Here is a 15,055-nt window from a genome sequence, read left to right as displayed (position 1 = left end):
TGACGTTCTATGGTGAAATTGCATCTGGAAACTGAACTTGAAATGTAAATAGATCAATTTAGTTGCTTCTCTCTTAACTCAAAGGTAAGGCCATTCTCTTTGAAAGGGCTCTCTTTTCCAGCCACTCTGCTCCTATTAATGCTTTTTGTAGGCATATTACACAGATGCAGGCTGATGTGCCAGCACATTATTATCTGGCTCTCTAATCACTGGTAACACTAGGAAAATTTTACAGTTGGCACAATAGACAGTTTTTTTTACATGAATTGCTTCTCTATTCTATATCAGTTAAGTTATTAAGAGACAGATAAACCATTCTCCTTGGTGTCAATCTCAATAACCACTTAAGAAATAACTCTGCATTGGAAGAGCTTATAAAATTTCCACTAAGTAGTGCATTCTTTAACTGCATTGAGTTAATTTGAGTAGACCAGATATACTCCTGAAAGTTCACCTTCAGGATAAGAAAGTATAGTGTTCTGAACTATATAAATATTTGACTTTTCTAAGCTACAACAATCCTAAATGTTCATGGTAATAGGAGAGAGATCTGGGGTACTGGTAGTAGAATATCGTGACAAATTGAAGTGCGGAAGCACATTGGCCCCAAAGGCCCTTTGGCTTTTAACATAAATGGAAATAAATAAATAAATATATAACTTCATATACATGTTCTAAAGTTGATCAATGCAGGATAAAAAAAGTTGATTTGACAAGATTCACAGCATTTGGAGAGAGACTGCCACAGGTCAAACTGGAAACACAAGTGGAATAGAGTAGATGCAATGCAGCTGAGTCAGCCGAACATTTAGGCCAGTAACTATTTCAACACATTTTAAGCAACCAACTTCAACGACTTGGTAGCTCTAGTTCATCATTCTACATGCACTGAAGATTGAAATTTCAAAATGTAAAAAAAAAAAATGAAATACCCTCAGAAGAGGAAAATAGGTTATAGAAAGTGTTTTATAAATATATATTTTATATGTCTGCATAAATGTGGATATTATTCTGTATGAAAGATGTCCATTAGTGTAGTTCAAGAGGTCTTTATATTAAAGAACAAATTGATTCTATTGTAAACACTAGAGGTCATTTCATCTGTACAAGAAACAAATATGCATATATTTATGTAGCAGTGTCACTTTTATCAACAAAAACACAGCTATTATCACTAAGTTAAAAATAGGTTTTACTGTTCAGAGATGTTATTAGAATTTATTTTGCAAAATGAAAAATACACAACTACGTTTTATATTCACAAGAAAAAAGTTGTTCAGCATGCGAATGTGAATAAAGTTTAAATTCTAGAGTAAGGAAAAATATCAAAACTTTATAAATTTTCTGGAATGTAATTTAATTACTGTGTCAATTTAGAAAAGCAGATTCAGGCCAGGCGCAGTGGCTCACGCCTGTAATCCCAGCACTTTGGGAGGCCGAGGCAGGTGGATCACGAGGTCAGAAGATTGAGACCATCTTGGCTAACACGGTGAAACCCCGTTTCCACTAAAAATACAAAAAAAAAAAAAAAAAAGCCAGGCGTGGTGGTGGGCGCCAGTAGTCCCAGCTACTTAGAAGGCTGAGGCAGGAGAATGGCTTGAACCCAAGAAGCGGAACTTGAAGTGAGCCAAGATTGCGCCGCTGCACTGCAGCCTGGGCGATCCAGCAAGACTTCTCAAAAAAAAAAAAAAAAGAAAAAGAAAAAGAAAAGAAAGAAGAAAAACAGACTCGCAGAACAAACAGTTACAACGTATTCTCATAATACGTCAACTCATATATTTATCATTTTTCTTCTTTTGTTTCCACTTGGAGGTTTCTTCAACTGAAAGAGCTGCCCTCCTGTTCCAAAACCTGCAGAGACAGCATTAGACATCCTGTATGTCCAACCAACGGGTACTGTGATGCCAGAATTGCTGAAGTTAAGTGCAGATGTTATTTGAGCTGCCAAGCTTGCACTAAGATTTCTGAAGGTTTATTTATTTTTCCAAATCCAAATGTGGACTTGCTAGTACTTTTTCTGCCAGTAACTGAGTTGAATGTGTACCAAACTGAGCCCTAGAAACAGCTGAAACCCTGCTACCAACTGAGGCTGCTAAGTGTTGAGGTGAAGGCGGCTTCATTTGCATGTTTGCTGAAAAGGGTGGGTCTGGTCATAACTGCATGCAGTCTGCCACCTCTTGGCTTCTGTTTTCTGGCTTCAAACACATTTATAGCATTTCCCAATATTTTTCTGTGCTGAAGACATTGTTCTTTGAATACCTTTACCTGTTTAATAATGGACCAAGGTCGCACAGTCAAAGCTACAAATGTTCATATATTTTCTGTGCAGCTCTTGATAAATCTTGCAGGGTTATACGAGAACTAATTGCTTGAGTGGCAAGAAGGTTCTTGTGCTAGTTATTCAATCTGTTGTCTGTACTTTTGAAGCTACCCCGAAACTTCTGAGCCATGATTGTGAAATAGTCTGCAGAAGTTGTATCTTCATTTTGAAGTCCCGGTAGTAGTTTCCAGGTTCTGAGAGCTGTGTCTGCTTCATTTAACTCCTGAGCAGTTTCTATTTTCAAATTGTTGATATTGAGGAATTTTTCTCTCATCCACTGGCAGTCAATGGCAGAAGCTGCTCTGCTACCTTAATATCTTCTTACACTTTTATCATTGCTTTAATATTTTCCTTTTTATTTCTATTTTCTGTTTATTTACAATTTCTCGAGAATTTTTATATCCTGACACGTGGAAGATTTTTGTCCTTAAGTGGTTTATTATCCTTTTATCACTTTTCTATCAGTCTTTTATATTATGAGGTAATAAATATACCCCACCTAGTTTCTCATTGGCTACAGCTGAAGTAGCTACAGCAGTTTTCAAAGTCATACCTATAGCCTGCCCATGTCTTGATGTTGCGTCTGTACTTTGGAAGAGCAAACTGACCAAGCCAGCAATGACTTTTCTTAGAGAGACATTTGCTGATGTATTTGTAGTTGTTATTGTTCTACCCAAATTATTTGTAGTAAATCCCATGGGAGCTGCTAGAGTTGATGTTGTGTTATGCCCAGACCGTTAGTTCCCCGAAAAAGACCACCAGAGTCCAGAGTCAAAGCCAAGCGGCAAGGATCTTTAATGCAAGTTCGAACTTGGTCCCTCCGTTCCACAACATACAGGAGGGCCCTGAACAATGCGTGTGCTTGCCTTTTATAGCCTAATGTAAACAGGACTTGTAAAGTTGCAGAGGAACGAGGGAATTCTCTAGGTTACAGCATTACAATTGGTTAACATTTTAAGTTTATACATTTAGCAGTTTTTTTATTGGTTCCCGTGCTCTCACAAACGGCTGTGTTCTTATCGGGGATTTTCCAGGTGGTGTCCTTCTAAAGTTGAGATATATGGTAGTCTTTGAATTGAAAGATATATGGTAGGGAGACATATGGTGGGATGAGCCCAGGAAGTTGAGGGATATATGGAGGGGAGACATATGGTGGGATATGTTTATACTGGGCTCAGGAAGTTGAGAGATATATGGCAAGCACTAGTAATTAGAACAGAAAAAGAACAAGACAGGGACTTTCACGTTGCTTGTCTATACAACATCTGAAATCTATAGATAACATTATCGGTTAGGTCCGGCATCAACTTTTAACTAGGCTCAAGGCGCCGCCCGGGCTGTCTGCCTGTAGGGTCAACTTCTAACTAGGCTCAAGGCGCCGCCCGGGCTGCCTGCCTGTAGGGTCAACTTCTAACTAGGCTCAAGGCGCCGCCCGGGCTGCCTGCCTGTAGATTTCATTTGGTCTCTTTCATTCCTCCCTTTCTCAAGTACCTCTAGAGCCAATCTTGGGTCTTATAAGTCTGATTCTGTTTCAGCATCTACAGGTTGGTATTGGGCTCTGAGGACCATGAGCTGTATGGTGTCAAACCTCTCTCTGACAAACCGCAAAATTCTGTTAACAACACAAGGTCCTACGGTAAACAGAAATAGTAGACTTAGTAGAGGTCCAATGAAGGGGGCCAACAGAGAAAACATATAAGAATTCCACCATTGATTTGCAGCTGAGGCAAACTGCTGTTTTCTCATTTCTGTGCTTAACTTGCGTAGCTGTTGGACCCTGTTCTCTACAAGCCCTGATTCATTTACGTAGAAGCAACAGTCCTCTTTCAGGAACATACATGTACCACCTTTTTCAGCAGTGAGTAGGTCTAGGGCCCTCCGGTTCTGTAAGGTCACCTGAGCTAGGGATGTGAGCTGTCGTTGAAGGGAGGCAAGGGACTCAGCTGATTCCTCCATAGCCACGGCAAATTGTTGGTACAATTTGTTGCTTTCTATGAGGGTGTGACCTAGGGCTCCCCCTGCCAGTCCGGCCGCAATGAGGGATGATGTGAGGGAGATTCCTACAATGAGGGGGAGAAATATTGCTCATGTAGGTCTCAGTTTAGGGATTGGGTGAACGGCAGTACTAGTCCAGTTACCGGTGTACCCCAGGAACTCGCCGGCAGTTAGTAGAGTTAGTCGGGGAACTAGTGTGACAGGAAGACACAGTAGGCTGGCAACAGAGGGACTAGGTAGATTCTTAGATAATGTTCCATTGCACCAAAAGAATATGCCCTGCGGGGCTCTTAGGGAGGCACTAGGGGGCGTCACAGTGATGCTACAGAGGCTGGAGTTAGTGCCTGAAAAACAGTAGGGAAACTTTTTCTGACTAGGGTTTTGGTACAGTGGCACATTAAGAATGGGGGCGTCCCTGAGATTCTGAAAGTCCCTAGTTTGGGTGGAGGATTCCCAGGGCAGAGGGACAGCTGTTAGTGGTGGATGCCCTAGGGTGGCACACAGAAAGCAGCCAGACAAGCTGTGAAGTCCCGTAAGGTTGGCAAGCTCTAATCCTTCTTGTAATATTTCCAGCCAGGAGAAAGGGCGTAATTCTTGTGTTAGTCTGTCTTCCTGTCGCTGGATATCCCCATGGACTAGGGGCAGTATTTGAACTAGGCCACGCCACAGATAGAGGTGACTACTAGGCCATGTGGAGGAAGAGGAATAGTATACAGACCCATGTTGAGACGTGGTCCAGCGGGGGTCCCAAGGGTCCTTAACTATCCAAGTATAGATACCGCCTCTACCCTGTTGGTAAAAATTCCACCCGGATTGCTTGTTCCACCCTCTGACTGAGTGCATCTTACAGTAATTGTAGGGGCAGCCTGCGTTTTGGTGCCACCAATAGTGTTTACAATTGTGTTTAGTCTGATCAAACTCAAAGCATATCATTGGTGCCACTGGTTTGGCTATCTGAAAACCAGTAAAATTCAGCAAAATTGGGGCACTGCACCCTGAGGAGGGACAATCAGCACTGGCCAATAATTTCCCGGGCTTATGAGGTTGCCCTGGGTGGGTTTGGTTTTCATAAAGCCAGAATCTCCAAACAAAGGGATTAGAAACTGGTTTTGTGTTAGCCCCCACGGCCATTAGGGCGACTAACATTAGGGTTAGACTACCTAGCTGCATGTTTGTAGTGAGCTATGCTGCCGGCGCAGGGTGAGTTTTAAGGGGTTGTTCTTAGCTTTGTCCACAGTCCACGTGGTCGGTGCTTCGGTCGCTATCGTGACGGGTCCGAGAAGGTCGGAGGCTGGGTCCACCGGCTTGACGTGGGTGTAGTGGATCTACGACGCGATGCCTTCTACCTTTAGGGCAGTGGGTGTGGTTAGGAGTACTTGAAGCGGTCCCTTCCACCGGGGTTCTAAGGTTTCTTGCCGGTGTCGCTTGACTAGGACCCAGTCTCCCGGCTGGTACGGGTGGGGTGTCGGTGGGGGTCCGGTTTCATATAATTCCTGCAGCTTAGGCCAGATTTCCTGATGAATTTTCTGCAAGGCTTGTAGGGAAAACAAGAGTTCAGATACATTTTCAGTTTCAGATTTGAGCAGATCATCTTTTAGGCTGGGAACTAGGGGTGGGGGTCTGCCATACATGATTTCATAAGGGGTAAGGCCCAGTCTGTAGGGGGTATTACGGGCCCGGAACAGAGCGTAGGGGAGAAGGACCACCCAATTAGCGCCAGTCTCCATAGTTAATTTAGTTAAGGTCTCCTTTAAGGTCCAATTCATCCTTTCTACCTGTCCTGAACTCTGGGGCCTGTAAGCGCAATGTAATTTCCAATTAGCCCCAAGAATGGAAGCCAAATCCTGACTCACCTTAGCAACGAAGGCCGGTCCATTATCTGACCCTATCTGGATGGGAAAGCCATACCTGGGGAGGATATCTTCCAGAATTTTTTTCGCTACAACCTGAGCGGTTTCTCTTTTGGTTGGAAATGCTTCAGTCCACCCTGAAAAGGTATCTACAAAGACAAGTAAGTACCGATATCCGTATTTTCCTGGCTTTACCTCAGTGAAATCTACTTCCCAGTAGATACCGGGCCTGGTTCCCCTGAGCCTTGTTCCCGCAGCAACCTGGGATTGGGGATAGGCGTTGCTAAGCTGGCAGACTTTGCAACTCATCACGATGTTGCTGGCCGTTTCCGCTATGCGTCTGATCTTGAGCTTGGAGCGTCTAATCAGGTCCATCATCCGCCGGGCACCCAGATAGGTGGATCGGTGGATGTGTTCTAACACTTGCTGTCCTAATTTTTCTGGTAGGATAATATGGTCTTTAGTATCAGTCCACCACCCATTCTGGATCTGTTTCAGGGGAAGTTTGTCGATCCACTGGAGATCGTGTTCTGAATAATCAGGGTAATACGGCAGGTCTCGGGGGCCCGGATCAGGGAGCTGGAGTGCAAGGAGTTGACTGGGAGCCTTTGCCACACTCCTTGCAGTTTGATCTGCCAGAAAGTTGCCTTGAGCAGTTGGAGTGGTTGGCTTCTGGTGCCCTGGGCAATGTACAATAGCCAATTTTTCTGGTTTCCATAGGGCTGTTAGCAGGGCTAGGATCTCTTGCTTATTTTTTATTTCTTTTCCCTCAGCCGTTAGTAACCCTCGCTCCCTGTAAATGGCCCCATGTATGTGTGCCATAGCGAAAGCGTACCGGCTATCTGTGTATACCGTCAGTTTTCTCCCTGCCCCTAAGGTAAGAGCTTGGTGAGCGCTATCAGTTCGGCCCTCTGGGCCGATGTCCCCGGGGGCAGGGGTTCCGCCCAGATTACCTCAGTCTCTGAAGTCACCGCTGCTCCAGCATACCTCTGGCCTTGGTGTATGAAGCTACTCCCATCGGTGAACCAAACGAGGTCGGCGTCAGGAAGTGGGCGGTCCTGCAGGTCCTCTCGAACTCCGTGCACCTGGGCTAATATCTCGGTGCAATTATGGAGCGGCGCGTCCAGGTCCGGGTTGGGCAGCAGCGAGGCAGGGTTTAAGGTCGTTGGGGGCAGGAAAATTATTCTGAGGGGATTTAATAGTAGTCCCTGGTAGTGGGTGAGCCGGGCGTTGCTTATCCATCGGTTAGGCGGCTGTTTGAGTACACCTTCGATGGCATGTGGGGTAACGACCCGTAATTCTTGTCCCAAGACAAGTTTATCAGCATCTTGTACCATCAGGGCTGTGGCTGCGATCACTCGGAGGCAAGGGGGCCACCGGCAGCCACTGGGTCTAACTTCTTTGACAGGTAGGCGACTGGCCTCCGCCAGGGGCCTAAGTTCTGAGTTAACACCGCCTTGGCGACGCCCTTACTCTCGTCCACGTATAAGTGGAAGGGCTTAGTGACGTCAGGCAGTCCCAGTGCAGGCGCAGAGAGTAGGGCAGTTTTAATCTGTTGGAAAGCCGACTCGGCTTCTTCTGTCCAATTAAATGGCTGCTGTCCCCGCGTTGCCTGATATAAGGGCTTAGCCAGCTCTGCAAACCCAGGTATCCATAGTCTACAAAATCCTGCCGACCCCAGGAATTCCCTTACTTGTCGGGTGGATTGTGGCCTGGGGATCTGCAGAACAGTCTGTTTCCGGGCGTCTGTTAACCAGCGCTGCCCTCCTTTTAGCAGGTACTCCAGATATGTTACTTCTGGTTTACAGATTTGAGCTTTCTTTGCCGAGGCCCGATAGCCTAGACTCCCTAGAGCTTGTAAGAGACTTTTGGTCCCTTGGAGGCAAGCTTCTCGGGTCTCGGCAGCGATCAGGAGGTCATCAACATACTGTAATAAGGTTATTTCAGGGTGTTTGCGTCGGTACTCACCCAGGTCTTCATGGAGAGCCTCATCGAACAGGGTAGGAGAGTTTTTGAATCCCTGCGGCAGTCTGGTCCATGTCAGTTGGCCACTTATGCCCCTTTCAGGGTCAGTCCACTCGAAGGCGAAAAGCTTTTGGCTCTGAGGGGCTAAAGGCAAACTGAAGAAGGCATCCTTCAAATCTAAAACAGTGTACCATTGGTGTTTGGGGTTTAGAGTACTCAGGAGGGTATATGGGTTGGGCACAGTTGGATGTATGTCCATAACTCTCTTATTGACTTCTCTTAAGTCCTGTACAGGTCTATACTCCCCGCTATTAGGTTTCCGTACCGGCAACAAGGGAGTGTTCCAGGGTGAGTGACAGGGCCGAAGGACCCCTTGGTCGAGGAGCCTACGGATGTGGGGCGTGATTCCTTTTTTGGCCTCTAAGGGCATTTGGTATTGACGCACCCGAACGGGGTCTGCCCCAGGCTTGAGTTCCACAAACAAGGCAGGACGGTGCTTTGCTAGTCCTAAACCTCCCGTTTCTGCCCAGGCTCCTGGAAATTGTTGAAGCCAGGTTGCTATGTCCTGGTCAGGGGCCGCCTGCTCCTGGTGGAGCCGGTATTCATCTTCTAAGGTTATGGTCAGGAGGGGCACGGGCTGATTTTGGGAATCGGTCACGATGGGCCCCTCAGGGAGGAAATGGATCTGTGCTCCCATTTTAGTTAGCAGGTCTCTCCCTAGTAGAGGACAGGGGCTCTCAGGGATAACCAGGAAGGAGTGGGTTACATTCTTGGCTCCAAGATTTACTGTTCTTTGTGTCGTCCAGGGGTACTTTTTAATTCCTGTGGCCCCTTGTACCCACGAGGACTTGGAGGATAATTTTCCCTCAGTTTTAACTAGGACTGAGTGTTGTACTCCCGTATCGACCAAGAACTGAACTGGGGACCCCTCCACTTGCAAGGTTACCCTGGGTTCGGGGAGGGGGACCGAACCCCGTCTTCCCTAGTCCTCATTTTGAGTGACTAGTACGGGTGTAGACCTAGGGGGTCCCCGTCCTTGCTGTTTCGTTTTGGGACAGTCTCTTGCCCAGTGGCCAGCTTGTTTACAGTAGGCACATTGGTCTTTGCTCAGGTTGTTATATCTGGGGGACCGCTTAGGTTGGGTGTTCCGCTGCCAGGACCTTGGTCATTTTTTCCTCTGGAGTATCTCTATTATTGTAAACCCACTGGGCTATCTGAAGGAGGTCCTGAAGCTGTTTTCCCTCCAAGTCCTCTAATTTCTGGAGTTTTTTTCTAATATCTGGGGTTGCCTGATTTACAAAAGACATTACGACGGCTGCTTGGCTTCCGGGAGACTCTGGGTCCATAGGAGTGTATTGCCTAAAGGCCTCCATTCTTTCTAGGTAGCTAGCTGGGCTTTCTGTCTTTCCTGCAGAACAGAGTATACTTTAGCCAAATTGGTGGGCTTGCGAGCAGCCGCCCGGAGACCTGCCATTAGAGTCTGGCGATAAAGGTGTAGCCGTCCCCTACCTTCTGCCGTGTTGTAGTCCCACGCCGGTCTGGACAGAGGAAAAGTCGCATTTATAAGGTCGGGGTTGGCAGTCGGTTGACCGTCGTCCCCCGGGACCAGCTTTCTAGCTTCTACCTGTATTCTCTCTCGCTCCTCCGTCGTGAACAAGATTCGGAGGAGCTGCTGACAATCATCCCAAGTGGGCTGGTGGGTAAACATAATACTATCCAGTAAAGCCATTAAATCTTTGGGGTTGTCTGAAAACCGAGCACTCTGGGTCTTCCAATTATATAGATCACTGGTGGAGAATGGCCAGTACTGGAGCCTAGGACTTCCCGTGTCGTCTGGGGGCCCTATTTCCCGAAGGGGTAACGCCACTGTGGAGTCAGGCGGCTGGGGAGGGGGAACCCGCAAAGTACGCCCTCGCGTTCGCCCCGCCGCCCTTCGGAGTTGCTTTCACTTTCAGCGGGTACAGGCACGCTGACCGCTTCCCGTTCACCTGCTCCCTCCTGCGGCTCCTCCCGGGGGCTGGGACCCGGGGACCGGAGGGGTATGGAGGGGGTTCTGTGGACAGAAGGTCCTCGCTATCTGGTAGAACAGGATGGGGGGGGCAGTCGGTTGCTTGGATTTTAGCGGTCGAGCAACCAGTGCCTTACAGGTTCAGAGGCTAACTGGAAAGGGGACAGCCAAGGGGGCGGGTTCCCAGCTATATCCTGCCATATGAGGATATATGGGATATGATCCGGTGATTAGCACGCCCAGGCTGGAAAACCTTGGACTTTACCCTAGTGATGACAGGGAGACAGAACGTCCCTTCGGGTGGCCACCCTACGTTAAGGGCGGGCCACTCGGAGCGGCACAGAGTAATTAGCTTTCCCTTCCTGATGTCCATACCAAGATCATGGCCCCTTGCCCTAACATCCTTGAAATTACTTGTAAGGAGAGATAGGGGAGTGCTCTGGGTATTACCCATCTTGAACAATAGCGCCCGGAGTGGCGTCTGCAACAGGTCCTGCAAGGGAAAAGTGAGTTGCTGGAATATCAACAACAAGTTACGTCAGTCGCCGGCGCGCGCCAGAAATCTGGGTCAGAACAAGTTCAGACAAGAATACGTCAGTCGCAAGCGCGCACCAGAAATCTGGGTCAAAATAAGTGCAAACAAGAACCAGATGAGAGCCGGGGGACGTCTCCCACCGGTCTCCGCTGGCTGTCCTATAGCGCGTCCGCCAGGACGTATGCCAGCTTCAGACCTCGCGAGTCACAGATTCAGGCGGACTTAGAGAGCCGCGAATTCAGACAGGCTAACAGCCTCAGGCGGACTTAAAGAGCCGCAGGTTCAGAACGGACACAGACAGACAAAGACGAAGATGGGCAAACACAGACGAGCCGGCTCACCTATTAGCAGATCGATCCTAGTAGATCCGTTGACCAGGGGTCTGGTGGGCTTGGGGAATCCCGGGCGAGCCCCCAGATGTTATGCCCAGACCGTTAGTTCCCCGAAAAAGACCACCAGAGTCCAGAGTCAAAGCCAAGCGGCAAGGATCTTTAATGCAAGTTCGAACTTGGTCCCTCCGTTCCACACATACAGGAGGGCCCTGAACAATGCGTGCGCTTGCCTTTTATAGCCTAATGTAAACAGGACTTGTAAAGTTGCAGAGGAACGAGGGAATTCTCTAGGTTACAGCATTACAATTGGTTAACATTTTAAGTTTATACATTTAGCAGTTTTTTTATTGGTTCCCGTGCTCTCACAAACGGCTGTGTTCTTATCGGGGATTTTCCAGGTGGTGTCCTTCTAAAGTTGAGATATATGGTAGTCTTTGAATTGAAAGATATATGGTAGGGAGACATATGGTGGGATGAGCCCAGGAAGTTGAGGGATATATGGAGGGGAGACATATGGTGGGATATGTTTATACTGGGCTCAGGAAGTTGAGAGATATATGGCAAGCACTAGTAATTAGAACAGAAAAAGAACAAGACAGGGACTTTCACGTTGCTTGTCTATACAACATCTGAAATCTATAGATAACATTATCGGTTAGGTCCGGCATCAACTTTTAACTAGGCTCAAGGCGCCGCCCGGGCTGCCTGCCTGTAGGGTCAACTTCTAACTAGGCTCAAGGCGCCGCCCGGGCTGCCTGCCTGTAGATTTCATTTGGTCTCTTTCAGTTGAAACAGGAAAGGTTCCCTTGTCCCACCACCTTATGATGGGGGTGTGGCTCGCTTCTTCAGTGCCTCCCTGCTCAAATCTCTAGGGAAGCAAACAGACAGGCAAGCTGTGGGGCTCTTACCCCACGGCAATGTCTAGGGGTGAATGTTTACAGCTGAAGGCCCAGTGGGCATGTGTTACAGGGTGCTCTTTTAGGTCTACAAGTGGCTTGTGTTAAGCAGATCAATTAGACCCTCCAACTTGTCGCAAGGACAGAAAGACTTTCTGTATCCCAGGGTTTCTTGCTTGGTGTATGGGGAGAATCCGATCACATGTGGGCTTGGAGAATGATGCAAGGTTTAATTGAATGGGAGTAGCTCTCAGAAGATGGGGAAGCCAGAAGGGAGATGGTTTTCCCCTGGAGTCAGGCCACCCTATGCTTGGCAGCCCCAGCTCTCCTCCGACGGCCCTGGAAAACTCGGCCTCACCCCACTGGTGGATGGCCTGCCAGCATGCCCGTGCCTGTAGGTGTGCTCTTCTGCCAGCGTGCTCCTCTGGATGACCAGCTGCTTGTGTGTCAGCCAGCGAGGGTCTCGGATTTTTATAGGCCCAGGATTGGAGCCTGGTGGGCTAAAGTGGTCTTAGGAAATGCAACAAAAATGCCTGTCCTCACCTTCAGTGGGGGTGAAACTCCAGCCAGGGACCGCACCCTCCCTTACCAAGCACTTGCCTTCCCCCTTCTTTGTCATTTAAGGGGACCACACTCTTCCCATCCCAGCACTCCTGTATCAATGTCAGAGTAGATGAAACAAGACCACCAGCTAAGTAGAAGTAAGAGTTAAAGTAAATGGTGCAGCATTTGCTATAGACCTATTGAATCCTGAATTGGTACCTGTTAACAGCTGTAGTCACTGTGGCTGGCATTCCCAGAGTTGATCCAGCAGTTACAGTTATCACCATCTTATATTTGTTCCTTCTAAAGTGAAACCAGTAGCAGGCTTATATACAACATGCCCAGTTCAAAAACCTCTGAGAGAGCAAATGCAGATGCTGAAATTGCAGCTATAGAATTTCATCATAAGCTCCTTTGAAGAGACTCAAACAGAGCTTAAAACAGCACTTGGCTCTTAGGAGTCTGTTCAATATATATTTACTCTTTGAATGATTATACCTTGGAGAAGAGGTGTTGGTAACCACCTCTGTCCTAGTTGTGCCCATCACATGAATGGCTATGGTAGTGGAGCCTATGTCTGGGTCCTGACTGAGGTGACTGTGGACTTGGCTGGATTCTGGGCCTGATGCTACTAGTCAGCTGCAAGAGGATTGTGATGTTTGAACACCTCGAAGCTCAAACATCACCTATTTCTACACCCAGCCTATCAGGATCTTCTCACTCCAGCACAATCTGGAGCACATGTTAATTTTATTTTGTATCATACTCTACAGGTAAAAATTTAATTTAACACAGGTATTATCTAAACTTTAGTATTTTTGTATCTCCAATGGTGAGTTACCATTAGACATACATAATGTCTTCATTTTGTTGAAGCTATATGGAGCTCTCTTTTTTAGTTGACAATATATTTTATTTTATCACATAATGTTTAGCAAAAAGTTTTCTTACTGGTTGGTAATTTTCTTCCTTTTTTTCCTCCATACTTACATTTTGATGTGAGAAAGCATTTTATTTGATGTTTCAGTCTTTATAGAAGTATGCTAACAGTCTTAAAGTTCATTTTAGTCATAGTTTACTATAAATATCACTGGTGTTTCTTGTGTTTTTATATTTTTCTCTCTATCCTCTGTTATAATGTATTTTAACAAGTGGGTCTAGTACTTGCTAATGCAGATTAATATGCAAATATCATTTCCTATTATTAGTCTCCTTGTTTATATAATTACGTACATTTTTAAGTAATTAGAGCAGAGCTAACTGTTCATTTGTAAAACATCAGTGAGCTAGTTTTTCTAGTAAACAACTAAAGTTTGACTTGATATACTGATAACCGCAGTTAAGCTTTTTAATATTTTTGGGACTTAATTTCCAAACAAAGGCTTTTCAGACAATATTCTATGTTTGTGTGCATATCAATAGCTTTACATATTTATTGGAAAAAAATCTGTTTTTTTCATGAGTTTGGATGCTTGAAGCTTTAGGTTTGGATATCAAGCACTAGTTGTATGCTCTCAGGAAAATAAATAGTTTTCCTGAACCTCAGTTTTATTCTCAGCAAAAATAGTAACCATAATATTCATCAGAAAGGAGTATTAAAATATTAAATTAGATAATATTTATAAAACATCCAGCAAAGGGTTTGACTTTCAAGGTGACTTATGTAAATTTGTGATCCCTCAGTTCCCACTTTTTATGTAAACTGAATCCCTCTTAAATTATACATTTGATTTTCTTTGTTGTGAAATATAAGGCTATACTAATACTATTCTCAGATTAGTAGAGTAAATTTTTTTAAGTAACTTTTTAAAAAAAATTCTACAATGGGATACATTTCACTCTTTGCTATTTTTCCTTTCCCAACAAAAATGGATTATATGAACTGCTATTTTAATGTTTCTTAGCTATATAAAAGGTATTCCTTTTAATAGAGCACAGTAAATATAAAGAGTTCACCTTAAATTACAGTTTCTCAGTTTTCAAGAAATTCTTTCCATCTGGAACACATTGTATTTTCTTCACTAAATGTTAGTAAAGATTAATGAAATTAGCATTTATCTAATAAAAGTGATGTTAGTTGCAAAGCACTAATAACAAAAATAAGAATAAGTTCAGTTGGCTTGAAGAATAGTTTGAGTCAATTTAAGAACATCTATTGGCTGGGGGCGGTGGCACACACCTGTAATCCCAGCACTTTGGGAGGCTGAGGTGGGTGAATCACAAGGTCAGGAGATCCAGACTAGCCTGGCCAACATGGTGAAACACTGTCTCTACCAAAAATACAAAAATTAGCCAGGCATGGTGGCGCCCACCTGTAATCTCAGCTACTTGGGAGGCTGAGGCAGGAGAATCACTGGAACCCAGGAGGTGGAGGTTGCAGTGAGCCGAGATCATGCCACTGCACTCCAGCCTGGGTGACCGAACGAGACTGTCTCAAATAATAAATAAATACATAAACAAACAAACAAACATTTATTGATCATCTAATATGTATACTTGCCCTGCACCAGGTTCTAGAGACATCAATAGAGAAAACAAAATCTATCTTGTGAAGCTTCCAAACTAGTTGTGGTGCGTTGAATAGAAAATCAACAAATAAACAATGTATCAA

Source organism: Trachypithecus francoisi, unplaced genomic scaffold (genome assembly GCF_009764315.1).
Source record: "Trachypithecus francoisi isolate TF-2019V2 unplaced genomic scaffold, Tfra_2.0 Lachesis_group1, whole genome shotgun sequence".
NCBI lineage: Eukaryota > Metazoa > Chordata > Mammalia > Primates > Cercopithecidae > Trachypithecus > Trachypithecus francoisi.
Note: the sequence above shows the minus strand (reverse complement) of the source record.